Genomic DNA, 19,762 nt, shown 5'->3' with positions numbered 1-19,762 from the left:
CATGGCGGAGGGTGTGGAGAATGGCAAACCCCAGATTTCTCAATGGCCATCGGGGATAACTTTTCCCTGGAGAATTTCTGGACTTTGCAGTCACCTGGCTTTCCTGCTATGTGTAAGTTCAAGCCTATAGAATATGTATTTATGGCTAAAAAATAGCATTCAGCTTTAACATAATAACTAGAAGTTTAAGAAAAATCCTTTATATTCAGTTTAAAAAAATTTTTTTTAATTAGCAATTGTTAATTATAAATTTTCTTTTATGCCAAAGTCTAACAGAGGTCAAATAGCATTCCCGTGGTATTCAAAAATAACTAGTGTAATGTAAATTGCTAATGTTTTCTGCAAATTCTTAATTTTTATATGAAGTAACCATTTTGCCTTCTGCCAAGCTGTTTTCTTATAAACCTCCTGCTAGACGCCATTCCTGCAAACCTGTTTCTAACTGACTCCACCTTTAACAATGCTGAATTAGACACTCTGCCTAGCTGCCTTGGATGCCCACCGATGCCACCAACAACCTCCATCCTCTCTACCTCCATCCCTTGGCCGGTCTTGCAAGTCGACCTTTGTGCCCTAACCATGGGTGCAAGCCTATACTGGGGCACCTCCAATTTCCGCCTGCCTCAACCTCGTGCTGTTGACCCCGATGACTATTACTCCCCTGCTAGCGGTGGCTGCAACTCTGTTATTCGCCGTGATGTACTACGCCACCCCTTCACCACCTTCTACGTCTGCCCTGGTCACCACCGGCCCCGTTCCAGCGACTATAAGTGTGGCGCTCATAACCAACACTTTTGCGCCTCCTGGGGCTGTGAAACCACCAAAACTGCTTATTGGAAACCCTCTTCCTCCTGGGACTTCATCACCGTTTCACGCCCCCCAACTCCTCCTTTTCTGAACTGTGATGCATCCTCTGCTACCCGTGGTTGGTGTAACCCCCTCATCATCAAATTTACTGCTGCTGGACGTCAGCATCACTGGACTCAACCCGTACAATGGGGACTCAAACTTTACGTTAGGCGTACCGACCCTGAACTTCTTTTTTCCCTCCGTTTACTTAAACAGTTGCCGAATTCTCACCCCCTCGCCGTTGGTCCTAACACCTTTCTTCATCCTCATTCAGGTCCATCACACATGCCTTCTCCTCCTTATCCTCTTCCATCTGCCTCTCCTTCTCTCAGACAGCTCACTATGCCTTCAGGTCCTTCTCCGTCCTCTCAGGTTATTCTCAATCTCATAAATGCTTCTGCTCTTGCCCTTACAGATCCTGCCTATGAAAAATGTTGGCTTTGTTTTTCTCCTCAACCTCCTTTCTATGAAGGTGTTGCAGTGTTTGGCAACCTTTCCTCTACCTCCAACCCCTCTGACCTCCGTTGAAACACACAACCTCAACATGGCATTACAGTCGGTCAAATCGTAGGCTCTGGCCTCTGCATTAAGCCTAACGACTCCCTGCTTCCTAGCCAATTACTTAACGTGTGCAACGAAACTATTGACATCTACAATTCTTCCTCCTCACAACCCTATCTGTTAGCCCCCAATGGTACTTATTTTGCCTGTGCTTCTAGCCTTACTCCTTTCATCATTTGTTCCTCTTTTCTCCTTTCACATGATTACTGTATTCTCGTTATTCTCATTCCAAAAATCACCATTCACTCAGAACATATCTTTCCCTCTCCTGCCGCCTCACCCTATTCCTATTCTTCTCAATCCCTTTCTCGACAACGCCGTGAGCCCTTCACCTCCATTACACTTGCAGTGCTCCTTGCTGTTGGCGCTACTGGCGCTGGCACTGGTATCTACTCTCTTGTATCCTCTCAATCCAATTTCCGCACTCTTACTCAAGCAGTAGAACAAGACATTAATGAAATCAAAACTAGTCTGCAATTTCTCACAGATACTATTAGTTCCCTTGCTGATGTTGTTCTCCAAAATCGTCGTGCTCTATATTTTGCCCTTATGTAAGAGGGGGGAGTCTGTGTAGCCCTTAAGGAACAATGTTGTATTTTCAAAGATAAACCTGGATTAGTTAGGAATAGCGTTCAACACATTGGTGACGGTATAAAAGATTTTGAAAAACATTTCGATGAAGAACAAGGCTGGTACCAGGGCTGGTTTTTCTCTTCTCCTTGGCTTCACACTATCTTGTCCACTATTTTGGGCCCACTCATTAGCCTCATGCTGCTCCTTTCTCTTAGCCCATGGATTTTCCGCAAAATCACTGCCTTTATTAAGAACCAGGTAGATGAACAGGCAAAAACCTCTATTCAGGTTAACTACCAGCATCTAACCCCGCGTGACTCCTGTGAAAACTTGGCTTTAGTCACCAAGCCGCCTTTCCAGCCACTAAGTTTCCAGGAGATAGAGCGCATAGCTAACAAGCGGAGCTCGCTCCGGCACTTGTGCTCTTGGCTGTGGAGACACCTACGACGGGATTAGCAAGGTCCCAGTTAGGGCACGGCCCAAAAAGGCTACAGCGCATAATTCGGATCCCTGTGCACACCCACGGCGTTTGTAGCCACCTTTTAATTGCGGCTTTGGCCGTGTCCGACCTGGTCAAACCTTGTATGCCTAAGACACGGTTCTTCCACCCGCTCACGACTTTCCTTCTTTTATTAGAAGAGAAAGGGGGAGATGTTGGGGACTGACTTGTTTGAGGCCATTTTGCTGTTCTTTCTGCCATATTCCAGCTTTTCACCTAAAAGCTATTTTGCAGTCTTGCTGTAAGTTTTTGAGCTATAGAGAAAGGAATGTGCAACTGTAGATATAATTAACTCTAGCCCGGAGGAGAGCAACACTGTCCGGTACCGTTATCAGAAACTAGGCCTCACTCCTTAAGACCACATTTCGGAGTGAACTAGGCTATTATCAATAAGTGTATGCTACATTGTCTGTTCAAGATCACTGAGGCAGGCACATCTTGCACCACCTGATAATCAAGCAATTAAAAATGCAGCTTGAAGGACACTAGAGGTTTCCATAGAAACAGCACGTTCAGCATAACTTGAAGGTCACCTAGCCCACTGCCCACTTCCTTATTTAGAGAATGCCTAACTTTCTTTGTTCCTTGAAACCTGAAATATATTCTTGCCTTGTATGGGCCTTCGCGCCAAAAGTATGACTGACATCACCTTTGTACTGCCCCCTTCTCCTTCATTATATAAGAAGGAGCTGTAGCCCAATAAAGGTACCCTTGAACAGTGAGACGCTGCCTTGGGTCTTTATTATTAACCTCTTTCAGATTTTTTACAGGTGTGGTTGCTCTTCTACTCAGCAAAATAGGAGTGCGGTTGTCTGAGAAGCCTTTCCAGCTAATTCCTGCTGGCCGGGTCCCCCCTGGGGGGGCTTCAGGACACCGCAAAGAAGAGCTTACTAAACCATCTGCCATTGTATTAATGACTTCATTGAAGTCAATAATTTTCACAAATGTGCTTGCTACTCTGCTCTTTTGCTTTTTTTTATTATTTTATTTTTTATTATTTTTCAACAACTTTGTTTACACGTATCTGGAATTAAATATATTATGATCAATTATATGAACTATATGATTCTTTATTTTCTTTAAATAAAATTAAAATTTTCTTCATGATGGGGTGAAGAAAGCTTTTGAGAGATCAGACAATCAGTTGATCTGTCTATTAAGCAATATCCTTTATGATATTATCCTCTGCATACCAATAGCTAAAGGGAATGAGTGATTTCTGAAATGAGTGTTGCCAACTTTTACAGATTTCTCATCTCTTCAGACATCTGATATTCCAGTGAAGTCTGCCACCACTTTGAAGAGGAGTACAATTTCTAAATTTTTTTTAACACACTTCTTTTAAAAGTGTGAAAATTAAAACAAAGATTGAGATAGAAACAGCACCAACGCCTGTTTTTTGCTCATATTCCAAATAAGATTCCAAAACTTTCATTAAATCAATGCATTTATTCTTCAGTAAAGTTTAATGGGAAGAGACCATCACATCATCATTTTAATTTTGTAGGAGATTCCATAAAGGACATAAATGAAACAATTGGCAAGGTTTAAATGAGGGCTGTATATCAAATCAGGGACCTGCAATATTTTTTTCTGTAATGTATCAGAGCTAAGTACTTAAATAGTGTTTTAGGCTAACAGATGGAGTTCTGAGGGTACCTCAAAACTAATACAACTATTCAGCTCAACTATTCAACCATGTGACAACTACACATGCTGTGCCCTAAAATCTCATTTATGTACAGAGATGTCACCCTCACCCAGGGAAAAATGCTAATAGTACCTGTTGGTCAGGCCGGCCCACTTCTAGGAGGGGTCTCTGGAAGGTAACAAAAGGGTTGTTTGAGGGGTGTATATAGAGATCTGGGGAGAGAAGTAAGAAGCAGCTGGAAGAGTTGGCAGCATGGAGGGATAAGAAACAGTTGTAAGTTCAGGGTGGCTTATGGAAACTGCTTAAAAGGTTAAAGTTTAATTTTCAGATATGGAACTGCTGGAAGTTATTTTGCAGACTCTGAAGGCCAAAACACAGACCAAAGTGGCTTCCAGGATTTAGCACTCTCCTTCAAACTATTTTTAATGACATAAAAGTGACATGCATATTTCCTTTGAATATCCTAGATGTATTCCCTTAAGCGCTAAAACCTTTATTGAGTATCTTCTTATACAGTGACAATTGTGCCCACTGTTTTCTTTTTATTTGTTTTTCTTTCTTTCTTTGTGATCAGTTCATCAAGGAATTCTGGTAGAAGAGTCTTTAGCTTTAGAATTCATGTTAGAACCAAGTTAAGGGGATTGTTGGACTTGTTCCCTCGGCTCCCCAGAGGCACCAATAATACATTGTGGCATTGTTCCTCCTTTGCATAGGTGTGTTAAAAATGGGAAAATACTACATATACAAACACGTTCTTATCTAATAGAAAAAGGAACTCAAAGTTTGTAATGCAGTTAGGCCTTATACCCTGAACACTGGCATAATGATGTGGCTCGGGCCTCTGAAGAATGGGCATTTCCCATACACCCCTGAACCACTGACCATCTACAGAAACAACCACAATTGTCTACAACATTACCAGGAAGCAAACCTCTACCAGGAAGACCCTACCACTACCCTGGCAATTACTTTACTCCAAGGAATAACACCCAGATGACTCAGAACAGCAACAACTTGCTTGCAGGACAGGATGCCCCACATCTAATGGTGAGGTGAAACTAGAGGACCCTCCTCATCCTGACTTCAATGAAATACAGAAACCAGAATCTTTAACTACAAAAACCGGACACCAACAACAACTAATGTGTGAAAACAATTTCTCCGTGACCACAGAGAATGATTCAGAGGTTGGACAACCTAGTATGCCTGGAACCCAGAGTCAGTGTCAGTCTTATGCCAGAAAATTTCAGGGATAAGATCTCTTTGTATTTACACTAAGGTTGGTTTTTTTTTTTCATTTTACCCATATTTGCTGAGCCAATGCAAACAACAACAATTGCTACTCTCACACCATTATTACTGTACTTTTTAACTCATATCCTTTTATTTTTTTAAAAAAAAAAGAACTTACTAAACTTTGTGCTGGTGCTTCAATGAATTCATTTTGAGTCAGTTTTCAAAGATATTCTTTTCTTTCTCTTCCATCTCTTTAGTTTTTCTTTCAATTTTCTATTTTTAAAAATAAAACCAAACATGTTGCTTTTGGTCTCCCTAAAAATGTATCGTTATCAGTTATGTCACCTATGTAATGCATTTTCTTTAAATTAATTAATTTTTAAAAAAAAGGTTTAAGCTTAGAAGACACACATGGTGGCTAGGGCATTAATAAAGATGATGTCTCTGAAATCTGACTGCCTATGGATCATTTCCTCGCTGTTACTCTGAACCTGCATACTCAGTCAGATAGAAGGGGATGCAGGCGCCTGGCTCCAGGCTGGAGGAGAAAGGTCTCACCATCCATCCATCACCATCCACAACCATCCAGGGCTCTATTATTTATATGTAATTCAACATACTGGTGCTTGAACATTGATTTGAACCCTGGACCAAAGAAGACAGCAATGATGGTGAGATTCCTGTTCTTGTGTTTAACTTTGGCTCTTTTCAGCTGGAGTGAGCCCAAAACCTTGGACCACGTGGAGCCTTTTCTAAACATGGAGGAGTCCCCTTCTTGGGGCAGAAGTGCCAGTGAAGAAGGGAAACTGAAAGTATAGAGCAACCCCCGTAGAGGCAGGACTGCGACTTTTCTGCAAAAAAAAATCCTGTTTTCAAGGACCTTGGCCTTCAAATTGCAGAGAAGCTAATAACTGGGAAAGGACCAGAAAGAAATGGCTTCACTAAAAGGACTGATTTCTGGAGGATGACCTTGAGCCTAGACACAGATTCTGCTTTAAAAATGTCGAACTTGGGCCCAGAGAGATAGCACAGCTGTGTTTGCCTTGCAAGCAGCTGATCCAGACCTAAGGTGGTTGGTTCGAATCCCAGTGTCCTATATGGTCCCCGTGCCTGCCAGGAGCTATTTCTAAGCAGACAGCCAGGATTAACCCTTAAGCACCGCCGGGTGTGGCCCAAAAACAAAAACAAAACAAAACAAAACAAAATAAAAAAAACACATGTCTCACATTGATTTGAACACTTAAAAAATAAAATTTATCCAACTACAATCATATTTGTAATCAAGCTGTTTAAATAAAGATATATTTTTTAAAAAATTTCGAACTTTCAGCTGCTCAGATGACATTCCCAGACACCTGGATGCTGCAGCAAAGAATTACACTTCCAAATACCTCTGGGAGGGGTGGAAAAGAGGTAGTGGCAGCAATCAAGGAGACTGATCCCTCCCTGCTAGCAGGCAAACAGGGGAGCTGCAGTTTGGCCGGGCAGAGAGGTGATAGGTGGTGAGCCCAGCAGCTCCCGCCTGGCCCCTCCAGCTGGGCCATGATTAGGTGAAGCGAAACCACGTGGTGAGCCCACGAGACCTGGAGAAGTCCACAGCTCCACCCGCGTCTGGACAATTGGGTGTTGGTGAGGGGATAAAAATTAAAAATAAGGGGATAGCACAGAGGTAGTGCATTTGCCTTGCGTGCAGGACAGTGGTTCGAATCCCGGCATCCCATATGGTCCCCCGAGCCTGCCAGGAGCGATTTCTGAGCACAAAGCCAAGAGTAACCCCTGAGTGCTGCTGGGTGTGACCCCAAAACCAAAAATAATTAATAATAATAATAATAATAATTAATTAATTAATAAGAAATAGAAGAAAGAAAACAGCAGCGAAGCCCAACTGAAAAGTTGATGTGAAAACTTCCTGTATTTAAACTGTTTCAGATTATCTTAATCCTTGTTGCATCAGTCATTTTTTACTGATTTAAATGTGTTTATAGTTTTCCATAATTAATGTTTCCAATTGCATAATGTTTTATGGTGTATTTTAATGTAGTGGCCTATTTTCAAAATGTATTTTCTGTATAAATGTTCTTGTAATTTGTTTAGGGAAGGTTAATGAATAGGAACAAGGAAGTTTCAGTAGAAATGTGCTTGGATAATAAGCATTAAGAAAATTTAAGATTCAAGTGTATTTTGCAGAAAAGTTCTGTTTATGGAATAGGCTGATTTTTAATTTTACACTTTAAACTTTGTGGCTCGTGGGAATATTAAGGTTTCACCTTTGGCTGGCAGAAGTCAGGAAAACAAAAGATAATATTCCTTCTTTTGTTTTACTAATAATAAAAGGGAGAGATGTCACCCCTTCCCAGGGCAAAATGCTAATATTACCTGTTGGTCAGACCAGCCCACTTATGGGAGGGGTCTATAAAAAATAACAAAGAGGTTACATCAGGGGTGGAAAAGGGGGGAATTCAGGAGGAGAAGCCTGGGGAGAATGGACTGATGAGGAAGAGCTGATAGAAACAGGATTGAATGGCAGGGCAGTTGACGAGAGCCTGCTTAAAAGGTTTAAGCTTAGAAGCCACACATGATGGCTAGGGCCTTAATAAAACTAATGTCTCCGGAAATCTGACTGCTGTGGGTCATTTCCTCACTGCTACCCTGAACCCTGAGACCTACCAGCTGGAAGGGGATGCAGGCACCTGGCTTGGGCCCTCAAAGGAAGGCCTCACCCTTCATCCATCACCATCCACAACCATCCAGGACTATATAATTAATATGTAATTCTACACACAGATACTATAACACCATAAACTTTCCCACAATAAAAAGTTCTCCAAATTTTTAAAACAGGTTAAGCCTGAAGGCTTTACAAAAAGCCTTGTGGATGGGCCAGAGCCATAGCATAGCAGTAGGGTGTTTGCCTTGCATGCGACTGACCCAGGACAGACCTGGGTTCAATCCCTGGCATCCCATATGGCCCCCCAAGCCAGGAGAGATTTCTGAGCACATAGCCAGGAGTAACCCCTGAGCATCAGGGCATGGCCCAAAAACCAACCACCCCCCAACAAAAGAAAAACAAAAGAGCTTGTGGAGATGATTTGACAGTGGCTTGCCAAGTGTTGGGTTAGATAACTATTGGTTGTTACAATCTAATTATATTTGGAAATGTACTTCCATTCAGAAAACACACCTGAAGGCATTTTAAAAAAATGTTTTAAAAATCTTTATCTTTATTTTAATAAGTGTCTGGTAGTTCTGTCTCCATGCTTCCTCTGACTACTGAAGAGAACTGCGTTTTAAACCGCCTATTTCATTCTAGGACACCCACCAACTAGAATTATTTTTTCTCCGATATAAATAAAACATAATTGCATAGATCCAATGTTAAGATAAATATAATCATCTAAAAAGAATTTACACCTCTTTTAGTGAAAGTTATAAAATTGGCATTTTCAGACTATTTGGTGAGATTACAAAGCAATTCACTAGAGATCAATATTTAACTAGTGCACCACCTAGTGGTAAATGTTTGAACGAATGACTTAAAAATAAATAAAAACGTATGTTTTCCAGAGGTCCATTTTAGTACCAAAATGAGAGGAAATAGACTGGTTTTGGTGCTAGTACCACATGGCCCCCTGAACATTTCTAGTGCAATCCTGCAAGATCTTCTATCATCAGAGGTGTGGGCCTAAAGGCTTCAAGTATTATTGGGATGTCCCTGTGGTCTCTGGCAAGGCACAACCCAGCTGAACAGCATTTCATGGTAGGACCTGCTAGGTTCTCCTGAGAATCTCTTGTACTTCCCAACCCTCTTCACAAGAAGAAGAGAGATTATTGTTTTTTGATGTCCTGGGGGATAGAAAAACATTTATAATAACAGTTTAAAACAACAATAGAAAATTTAAATATTTGTCTAATAGAAAACTAAACATTTTTTTTATTTGCAAGTAAATTTTTAATAATTTATTTGGGGGGATGTGGATCACATCTGGTAGTGTTCAGGGCTTATTCCTGGCTCTGTGTTCAGGGATTAATCCTGGTGGTGTTCAGGAGACCTTATGGGGTACTTATGGGGATTGAATTCTGCAAGGCAAGCAGCACCTTACTCACTCTACTATCTATCTTGCTGGCTCCTAATAATATTTTCTTAAGTGGAAACTAGACAGACTAGTAGACAGGGGATAAATAAAATTATATTCTTAGAAAAACAAACATTTTAATTTACTGTTATTAATAAAGATAACTTCACAAGGAAAAGATAAAATGATGAAATACTAAGTAGCTTGCTTCAGTCACTAGAACTTGGAAGATAATAGGCAAAGATTTGTCCATCAGAGATGAATCTTCTGGTTATAAATACTGAAAAATGAGGAGTTTCCAATGTTTCATAAAATTCTGCCTAAGAAATAATAATGTAAAACACACTGCTTTTACTTTATTTGGGAGGACCTATTCCTGAAGATATATATTAGGGGGAACATGTGGTACTGGAGAGCTGGAAAAGAGTACTAACCAACTATCAACTAGCAACCATTATACTCTTTTCCAAATGATGTCCTCAGCAGAAAAATTGGGAAGACAGTGTCATACTGGTCCCAGAAAGGAAGATAAGAGTTAAATTTTAGAAATCTGGAATCACAGGTTTGAAGGCCATTTGAAGATTGTCCTGTTGGATCAGAAATCTGATGCTTGAATCCCTGATTAATATCTCTACCCAGGAATTGTCAAACTTTCTTAAGTCCTAATACTAGGGAGTTCAAGGCCAGTTATTGAAGTTCATCTGTAATTGAACTACCAACATAGACACCATCAAAAACACACTCTGTGAGGCCTTTTTCCCCAGCACAAAAATCACAGAAAGCAGACAAAACTGTGCTCCATGCAACATTTCCCCTTTGCCCCCAACCATCGTAACCCTTACAAAAACAAGAATATCTCTGTATATTAGAAAGTCTTCACATACTTGAAAATAAGAGCAATACTAGATCCCTGAAGCATTTTTTCACCAAATGTAGAATTCTCAATTCTTCATCTCTTACCATTTTAAATTCTTTCATTACTAAGAACTTATCCTGAAGAACATTCAAGCATTTGATACCCCTATTTACAGTTCCATGAATTAAAGGTAGCATTGTTTTAATTGGGATAACCAGTGAAGAAAGGCAAATAGTCTTAGAGGTTTGGTAAAGGTTATGTGAGTTGTTTTACTAAACTGCAAACAAACAAAAACCCATTGTATTCTTACCTCTGAAGAGTCTATATTAGTAATAGTCTATTATCAATAATGAGAAACTCTTTGACAGGGTTAGAAGAAAACTCTGTAATCTGTTTATTTGTTATTTATTTATTTAATATTGCTGATCATATTTTACTTATTATTTCCCAAATTAATAGGCCAGATTCATACTAGTCACTTTTTGCATATAATGCATATAGCCCTCAGATATTTGGAAACTTTTAGAAATTATTTTTTATCACAAAATTTCAATCCATGGAGTTATGATTAGTTTTGTGTAATTGAACACATGACATTGGTTCAGACTGAAGTTTAATATCTACCTAAACTTTCTATTCTTTCTCACATTGCTCTAGAGTCATACATCTCATTATATTTATTTTATTAAGAGTTTTAGATGCACAACATAAATATCCAACAACAGACTAGTGGACCATGAAAATGTGTACACAAACACATATACAGATATATACACAATGGAAAACTATGTAAGTATAACAAATGATGCAATCATGAAATTCATTGCAACATTGATGGAACTTGAAAATATTATGTTATATAAAGTAAGTCAGAAGAAAGATAAATACAGAATGATAACACTTATCTGTGGTATTTATGAGAATATCCTCATAAAGAAATACAGTGGTTTGAATGAAGGTTGTTGAGAACACTCTAGGTTCTAGAGTATAACAAGGAGAAGGAAAGAAATTGAGTAAAAAAGAAACACAAATATGAAAGGATGAGGGACAGGGCCAAGAGATCTCAATTGCATTGGTGGTGTTAAGAAAGGACAGTACATATCCGACTAACGTACAACCTTCAGCCAGGTGCGAAGCGCCCCACCCCCTCCCATTGAACCCCCAAAGTTCACATATGACCTTACTGTGGCCTGGGATTTGATGCCCTCTGCCCATTGTTCCCTGAGGGCTCTTCTTCAAAGATGAGCTGCCCCAACCATAAACAGTGGAGCCAGAGGAGCTTTCATGGCATGTGCACTTTCTAGCCAATAAACACCATCATAACACATAGACAAATCCACACTACAAGCATGACAATGGGGAAACAACTCAGGCCAACACCAAGCATAGTGAATAAAGATAGCAGGTCTGATGACCCAAAAATGGCCATCCACCTAGTCTCAATAAGGAGTTTAGAGAAGAAATATGGAGGATGTTCAGAGAACTCAAAGAAAGCATAGATCAAATTGAACAGATCACAAATAAGAATCAAAAAGATATAAAGATAGAAATCAGAAAACTCCAAACTGAAATAACAGGTCTAAAAGACTCAGTAGATGAAATGAAAACCTCAGTGAAAAGCCTCTCTGACAGAGTAACAGAAGCTGAGATAGAATCAATGAGCTGGAAGATCAGATGCATAAAAACTCCATACAACAGAAGAAATGGAAAAAGAGCCTTAAAGCATATGATCAGACAATGGAAGAATTACTCAAAGAATGTGAACAGATGAAAATAGAAGTCTTTGATAAACTCAACAAAACAATATAAGAATCATTGGAGTCCCACAAAGAAAATCCCCAGGAAGAATCAGCAGTCAAGGATGTAATTGGATAGAAACTCCTAGAGATAAGGACTACATACAATGCCCAGCAGATAAGGGCTAATATCCAAAATATACAAGGCACTGACATAACTTAGTTAAAACAAAGCATCTAACCCCATCAAAAAATGGGGAGAAGAAATGAAACAGACACTTCCTCAAAAAAGAAACACAAATAGCCAAAGATACATGAAAAATGCTCCACATCACTAATCATCAGGGAGATGCAAATCAAAACAACTATAAAGTACCATCTCTTGCCACTGAGACTGGTGTACATCACAAAGAAAGAAAACAAGCAGTGCTGGCAGGTATGTAGAGAGAAAGGAACTCTTATTTACTGCTGGTGGGAATGTCACCTAGTCCAATATTTATGGAAAACAATATGGAGATTCCTCAAAAAACTGGAAATTGAACTCCCATATGATCTAGCTATACCACTCCTAGGGATATACCCTAGGAACACAAAAATACAATTTGAAAATCACTTCCTCACACATAAATTCATTGCAGTGCTATTTACAATAGCCAGACTCTGGAAACAACCAAGATGCCTTTTAACAGAGGAATGGCTAAAGAAACTGTGGTACACATACACAATGGAATATTATGCAGCTGTCAGGAGAGATGAAGTCATGAAATTTTCCTATACATGGATGTACATGGTATCTATTATGCTGAGTACAATAAGTCAGAGGGAAAGAGATAGACACAGAATAGTCTCACTCATATATGGGTTTTAAAAAAAAATTTTAAGGCATTATTGTAATAAGGCCCAGAGACAATAGAGTTAAGGGCTGGAAGGGCCAGAATGATAGGCTCACAATATGAAGTTCACCACAAAGAGTGGTGAATGCTGTTAGGAAAATAAATTCACTGAAAACGAGCATGGCAATGTTAATGAGTGAGAGAAGTAGAATTCCTGTTGCTAATACAGGCAGGGGTAGGGGAGGAGGTGGTAAGAATATTGCACTGGTGAAGGGGAGTGTTATCTTTATGACTGAAACCCAACTACAATCATTCTTGTAATTATGATGCTAAAATAAAGATTTGATAAAAAAAAAAGAGGAAAAAAGAACTAAATATCCAAGCCAGAGTTAACAACAATGAAATCATAAGATCTAAATTTTAACAAACAAAATTTAAAATGAGCTTATTATGCTGGCAGGAGGGGTACAGGGGTGGGAACATGGGATGCACTCTGGGAAAATTGGTGGAGGGAGATTTACCCTGGTGATGAAATTGGTCCTGAAACATTGTATGTCTAAAATCCAACTATGAAGAACTTTGTAAATCACAATGGTTTGAATAAAAAAAATTAAAATAAATAAAAAAGTAAAGTACTCAAAAAATATAGAATTTTAGATCCAACTCTTACATGCTTCTTATACCACCTTGTGAATTGTTATGGTGCTTGAGTCACTCTTTCATTTCAACTTAATATGGTCTTTGGATCCAGAATTCTCTATTTCCACTGTGCCATGGTCAGGTTTGATGAGGTTAATTTCTTTCATTTATAGTAGACCCTTGTCAGTTATCAGAGATTATCCCAGGCCTACTTAACATTTACTTAACATTCGAGACAGGCATTCTACTTCTCTCATTCTTTAACATTGTCATGCTAGGTGTTAGTGTAGTTATTTCCCTAACAGAGTTCACTACTCTTTATGGTAAGCTTCAATTTGTGACCCGGTCCTTCTGGCCCTTAACTCTATTGTCCCTGGGCCTTATTACAGTAATGTAATGGCTATGGGGAGTAAGTCGCTCCTGGCTTGGGGGACCATATGGGACGCTAGGGGGATCAAACCACGGTCCGTCCTAGGCTAGCACTGGCAAGGCAGATACCTTACCTCTAGCGCCACCGCGCTGGCCCTGATGTCTTTATTTTTTCTTAAAACCCATAGATGAGTGAGACTATTTAGTGTCTATCCCGCTCCCTTTGACTTATTTTACTCAGCATAATAGATTTCATGCACATCCATGTATAGGAAAATTTCATGACTTCATCTCTCCTGAAAACTGCATAATATTCCATTGTATATATGTACCACAGTTTCATTCATCTGTTGAGGGGCATCTTGGTTGTTTCTAGAATCTGGCTACTTAAATAGCACTGCAATGAATATCGGTGTGAGGAAGGGATTTTTGTATTGTATTTTTGTGTTCCTCAGGTATATCCCTAGGAGTGGAATAGCTGAATCAGATGGGAGCTCAATTTCTAGGGTTTTTTTTTGTTTTGTTTTGTTTTGTTTTGTTTTTTGTTTTTAGGGCCACACCTGTTTGACGCTCAGGGGTTACTCCTGGCTACGCGCTTAGAAATTGCCCCTGGTTTGGGGAGACCATATGGGACGCCGGGGAATTGAACCGTGGTCGCGATCTTTCCTTGGCTAGCGCTTGCAAGGCAGACACCTTACCTCTAGCGCCACCTCGCCAGCCCCAATTTCCAGTTTTTTGAGGAATCTTCGTATTGTTTCTATAAGGGCTGAACCAGACGGCATTCCCACCAGCAGTAAATAAGAGTTCCTTTCTCTCCACATCCCCACCAGTACTGATTGTTCTTGTTCTTTATGATGCGTGTCAGTCTCTGCAAAGCTTGTCTCTTGAATGAATCTCAGTGAGTCAAGAAATTGTTTAGTTCAAATGCGCATCTGATCTGGGTAGAATTATAACTGTAACAAAAGGAATGCAAAATAAACATGCTGTGCAGTTTGGGAACCTAAACCATCAGGAATTTTATATTTATATGCTTTTATGCTTTATAGGATTGCTAACTCAAATTTAAAAGTCTAACTAAAAAAATCTCTCCAAGGTAAGGCGTTTACCTTTCATGCAGAAGGTCATCGGTTTGAATCCCTGCATCCCATATGGTCCCCTGTGCCTGCCAGGAGCAATTTATGAGCACGGAGCCAGGAAAAACCCCTGAGCACTGCCGGGTGTGACCCAAAAACCACACACACACACAAAAAAAATAATAATAACTTTACTAACAGCTATCATGACAGTGTTAATGAGTGAGAGAAGTAGAATACCTGTCTCGAATACAGGCAGGAGTTTAGGGTAAGGGAGTTGGGGGGCATTGGTGGTGGGAATGTTGCATGGGTGAAGGAGGGTGTTCTTTTATGACTGAAACCCAACTACAATCATGTTTGTAATCATGATGCTTAAATAAAAATATTATTAAGCTCTTAAAATAAAATCTCTCCAAGAGACTATTAGCACTTAGAAAGGGTATATGAGGTGAAGAATTCCTAAGATTACAGAGACACTTATTTTTCACTGTACTAAGGCTCTCATTAATTTCTAATCTAATATGTCTTAGATAAGCCACTGAGGACATTCTAGCTCAATTGGGCTTTCAGAAGATGGCTGATGCCACTAACCAACCCTCCACAGAACATGATGCCCTCCTACTGTCCTCCATAAAGGGAAGACCCTCTGGCATCTGAGCACACCTTATCTCTCCCTCACAAGTCAAGAGAGACCAAGGGCTTCAGAGTCAAGTTATGGACTTAGTCTCTACTAGACAAGCCTCCTCACCACAAACTGATGGCCTTCCTCTTCCTGGACAGCTGTAGCCCCAGGTTTCACCTACCCTGTGAGTACAGTAATGGGAGCTTCGATATCAGACTTCACCTCCAGATACTCAGTCACATGTGGGACAAGTTGCAGTCCAGGAGGGGTGGGGGAGTCCCTCTGTATATTGTAATCAAAACAAGCTGCTACTGGGATGGGGGAATTAATCACAGGGATTAAGAGAACTGCCTGGCTGACTCAAAAAGAAAAATAAAATGGTGGTTGTTGTATTTCATTTGCTAATTGTTTTCTCATTCTAAATGATGACTCAGATAAACAAAGTAACGTGCATGGTGTTCCGTGTTCTGATTTTGTTGCCTGAACTGAACATGTATGGCCACTTGGGCTCCTACTGGAGCCCAATTACACAGAGTAATTGAAAAGCTTGGGGAAGTGCATTCTCGATGACCATGGACACAACTTTTTCTACATTTGGGACCCGACATGTTTTCTCCAAGTGGGCTAAAAATGTTCTATCCAATGTTCTATTTATGTGCATCCCTCAGTCCTTGGTTAATGTCCATTTAACATTTGCTTTTATTTTTTCAAGGGAAAGAGTTTGGATGGTACAAAGGAGGTTACTGACTTTTGCTTTATATATTTCTTTACTGTTTGACTTGCTAGTTGACTGCAGTGAATGCCCAGTGATTTGTACCTTAACTCCAAAATTTCTTTTCTTTTTTTAATTGCTAGTTTGTTTTCTTTTTTTGGAAGAGGGGGGGTTAGGGCCACACCCTGCTGTGCTCAGAGGTTACTCCTGGCTATCTGCTCAGAAATAGCTCCTGGCAGGCACAGGCAACCATACGGGATGCAAACCAACCACCTTAGGTCCTGGATCAGCTGCTTGCAAGGCAAACACCGCTGTGCTATCTCTCCGGCCCCTCAACTCCAAAATTTCAAGGTCTCTCTTGGTTTATCATTGACATGAATTTCTGTAGATTACTTTTAATCATACGTAAACTTTCATTACAATTGTGAGATTGTACACAAACCATCCATAAGATAATAAATAATACACACATACACACTAATTTAACTGAAAGAGAAATACAGAATAATACTCATGTCTTTGATACTGTGTTTGTTGAGAAAGGAGATACAGTCAGGGAGATAGGGTCAAGAGTTTTTAACCCAATCTAAAAAAGCTACAGTTTTAAAAAAAATGAAATTTAATGGTCTAGGTTGCATGTTATTTCTCAGCAGTCTGAATTATTAAATAATGTAGCTAGTCATGAAAATTACTAGTGCCTTCTAGGAAGTGACTGACATGATCATAATGCTACATCATGATGTGACTGAGTATTCTCAAAAAGTACCAAATTTTGGAAAAAATGCACATTAGAGCACATCTGAATGTTTCATTATCAATTAGAACCTAATCTAATGCTAAAGAGAATAAAGGCTATTAAATTTATTTGACTCTAAAAATTTTAGAGTGTAGGGCTTGATGTCTATATATTTAAAGAGTCATTAACAACATCATACATTTCACTTCTAGGAATTTTCCAGGCATCATACTGTGACCATAATTGCTTTTCTTTTTTATAGATGAGTTTTTGTTTTATTGAAGCAGTATGATTTGCAAAGTTATTCATAAATGAACTTTTAGATTTACAGTGTTCCAGCACCCATCCTACCACCAGTGTCAACTTCCCTCCACTAGTGTTTCTAGGTTCCTTCCCACGACTAATCCCAGCCTCCCACCTTGATTTTTAAGTTTGGATTTCATGTTTTTAGTGTTGTTTACTCTGATTATTGCCTTTTTGTTGTTATTGTTGTTTTGTTTTGGGATCACATCCAGTGATGCTTAAGGGTTACTCCTAGCTCTGCTCTCAGGAATCATTCCTGGTGTTGTTCTAGGGACCATTTGGGATGCTGGTTCTATCAAGTGCAAGACAAATGTCCTATCTGCTGTACTATCTCTTCAACAAAAAAAGTATTTTGACTTTTTATAATCACTACTTTCAAGTCAAAATATCATTTTAACATTTGCTAATTCATATTTTTTGCCTGCCAATACGAAAAGATTGATAAGTATTTGTTCTCATGGAAATTATTCATCTGAGGATTGTTATATCTTGGGAAATTTAAGAGAAAAAGGCAACACATCTATATTCTAAAGTTTTGGGGACAGATCTGCATTTACTTGGAATCATAGGAGTTTGCAACATCTGAATCTAAAGAAGAGATTTGTATTAGCCAGGATTAATTGTTGCAATCTGGGGTAATTTAAGGATAGATGTCCCAAAAAACCCTTGGAGGTTTTCATGTCTTGGCATTTGGACAATGTACTTCAATGAACATAGATGTGCATATGTCCTTTCAAAGTAATGTTTTGTGTATTTTGGGATAGATGCCAAGAATGGTACAAATGGCTCATATGGGAGTTCTAGTCTTAGAAATCTCTTTCTAAGAAATCTGCTTATAGCTTTCCATAGAGATTGAACTAAAAAACCCCACCAATAGTGAGTGTGGGCTCCTTTCTTACCCATCCACACCAAGATTATTTATTTCCAGGCTTCTTGATATATGTTATTCTCATGGATGTGACATAATTTCATGGTCCACAGAACTGAATTTGATGTGTGTTGGGGAGGTGATATTAAATAGGAAGGGCCTTTGGAACATTGTAGAGAAGCAGACATTCTGGTGAAGGGACAGTATGTGCATGAAATGCTCATTAACAGTATTGTAAATCACAGAACCTCAGTAATTATGGGGGATCTCTTGGAGGCTGGGGAATCAGGTTTAGCAATCTGGAATAATCCAAATGGAAACTGATGCACTGAATCACTGTCAAAATCAAGAACTAGGGTTGGAGCAAAAGTATACTGTGTAGAGCAGTTGTGTTGCACTTGGCTGACCCAGGCACTAATATAGTTCCCTGAGCCTGTCAGGAGAGATTCCTGAGCAGATCCAAGAATAACCGCTGATCACCACTAAATGTTGCTCCAAAATAAACAAACAAAAGCCAACCCACCAACCAACCAAACAGGAATCATCCGCTCAGGCCCTGCTGCCTTCGCTACTGGCAGTCCTTCAGCTCTGACTGCTCCCACAGAGCCATCACCACTGTCATCACCCACCATGAAAGTGATCCTGGGCAGCAGATGGACAGCTTGCACTATAAGTGCTTTCCTTTGGAAAGGCTGTGATAGTAGGAATTCTCCTGACTTTCCTTAAAGATAGCTGAGGATTACAAACCATTGTCACCAAGCAAAGTGAAAATTACCTGCAAATTAAAAAAAAAAAAAAAGACTGTTTTAGTCACATGGCTCCCCCCCCCCCCCGCAAACAAACAATATCCACACATAAAATATATTCATCATTGTGATATACATGTGCTCTGACTCATAGGTTCCTTCACTCCTTAATCCCAGTAGAGTATCTTTTTACCCCTCCCATCAAATGCACCCACATATTTCTTTCTTCCATTTCCTGCCCCAGTCTCAATCTAATACCTGATCTACCAGTTTTCCTGATCTACCAGTAATTCTATCCCTCCCATCCTCAACCATCTCCTCCCACTTCCTCCCAAATCTTTCTCCCTAGGTCATACTAGACATATATCATTGTTTGTGTCTTGGAACAAAATGGAAGGACACAGAACAAAGTGGAAAAAGGGGAGATGGAAAGTCTGAACAGAGAAGACAAATGTCACTTTCAAGGCTGCAATAGCTCAGTTAGAAATGTGAATGTTCGTGCCAGAAAATGGACCAAAGGTAAACTCTGACTGGGGGGTCAAGGGCCAAGTTTACCTCTTCACAGCTAGTTAGAGCAGTTAGACCAAAGCCTACCAACACCAAATTTAAATTATTTTCTATTTGTTTTGGGATATTTGGCCCACACCCAGGGTTTACTCTTGCCTCTGTACTCTGAACTTTTGTTTACTTTGTACTTTGAACTTTGGTTACTTCTGGCTGTGTGCTCTGCCACAATCACTCCTGGCAGGGCTTGGGGACCAAGAAATTAAACTCAGATCAGTTGCGTGCGAGATAAGGGCCCTGCCTTGTGTACAATTGTTCAGCCC

The 19,762-nt window shown here is 39.7% G+C and overlaps 1 protein-coding gene across 1 annotated transcript in view; it reads right to left on the bottom strand.

The window, feature by feature from the left end:
- ABHD17B (abhydrolase domain containing 17B, depalmitoylase) overlaps positions 1 to 19,762 on the bottom strand; it is a 584,428-nt gene that overhangs the window by 404,391 nt on the left and 160,275 nt on the right. The window lies entirely within an intron of this gene.

The sequence above is a fragment of the Suncus etruscus genome, chromosome 3, assembly GCF_024139225.1.
Source record: "Suncus etruscus isolate mSunEtr1 chromosome 3, mSunEtr1.pri.cur, whole genome shotgun sequence".
NCBI classification, from domain to species: Eukaryota; Metazoa; Chordata; class Mammalia; order Eulipotyphla; family Soricidae; genus Suncus; species Suncus etruscus.
This window is presented reverse-complemented; position numbering and strand designations above follow the sequence as displayed.